The sequence below is a fragment of the Mus caroli genome, chromosome 14 (genome assembly GCF_900094665.2).
Source record: "Mus caroli chromosome 14, CAROLI_EIJ_v1.1, whole genome shotgun sequence".
NCBI classification, from domain to species: domain Eukaryota; kingdom Metazoa; phylum Chordata; class Mammalia; order Rodentia; family Muridae; genus Mus; species Mus caroli.
In genome coordinates, this window is record NC_034583.1 from 28,890,989 (window position 1) to 28,892,432 (window position 1,444).

Genomic DNA, 1,444 nt, shown 5'->3' on the forward strand with positions numbered 1-1,444 from the left:
TTTGTGTTTCCTTTTTAATGTCTTCTACCTGTTTGGTTATGTTTTCCTGCAATTCTTGAAGGGATTTTTGTGCTTCCTCTTTAATGTCTTCTACTTGTTTAGCAGTGTTCTCCTGTATTTCTTTAAGTGAGTTATTAAAGTCCTTCTTGATGTCCTCTACCATCATCATGAGATACCTTAATAACCTTGACTTTAAAAATAGGCTAAAGAACTGCTCTCAGATGTTCAGCAAGAGCATGAGGAGGAGCGTGTTCTTGCTTCACCAGGGCTCAGAGCAGTTCAGTGGCTACCACTGTCTACCCTGGGTTCTACATACTTACCTCTCCATCTGTGCTGTCAAGTCAGCTATCTCTGTGGAGTCTCTTTCATAGGAATGGATGCCAGGGGCCGGAGGCAATGTGAGATGAAGTAACTGCATACTTCATTGCTCCAATTGGTTTAAAGTTTGCAACTGGTATTTACTACTTCCCTTCTATAGTATCAATTATAAGTTTTTCTCTGCTCCCAGTTATTAATCCTGATGGTAACAGAAACATTAATTATCTTTTTGAGGAGAATCAGTGACAGGATAATGATTTCCTTTTGCATTCTTACCTTTGGACCCAGATAACCCAAAGCACACATATAGCATTCAAATGCTCTACTTCAACTGATCTTTTACTCTTAAACATGCATCCCCTTAAGGAACCTGGACCCATGGGTTTTAGCCACAAAATACTTACAGCTGCTACAGAGCAGACAACCATATTTATAGTCGAGCAGACTTAGCAGTGGACGAGTCACTATTATGTAGTGCACCACATAAGGTTGTTAGCCTGATAGACTTTTGTAATGGTGAACTGAAGACACCGTGGCAGCACCTATTCAGTAGAAATGTGTAGCATAGGTATGAAACAACCAATGCAGAAACTCGTGTTGCTATGTTATGACATCATTACCAATAGCATATAAGTCTGAGAAACAAGGGCAGCAACACGGGAAGTCCCAGCTGTCAGTGTTGCTAACAGATCGTGGAAGGAATTTGTGCTTATTGTATGAAACTCTGATCTCTGTAAGGTTTCTTTTATCCAATGGTGTCTATGGATAATGGTGTTTATGTTGGGGGTCTGAGAAAAAAATAGAATAAACAAATAAAGAATAAAGATCTAGAAGAATAAAGATCTCGTTCTTCCAGAATAGAAGAGACTAATGTCACCAACCGCTACCAAGTAGAAAATAATATTTTCAAATAATAGGGCTACCCTAGGTACAGGGATAGACTTCAGTTGATGATGTGTTGAAAGGAGACAGAAACTGTATTGGCCATGCTTGTGTGTGTGTGTGTGTGTGTGTGTGTGTGTGTGTGTGTGTGTGAAACTGTATTGGCCATGCTTGTGTGTGTTTGTGTGTGTCTCTGTGTATGTATGTATGTATGTTTGTGTGTCTGCATATGTGTGTCTGTGTG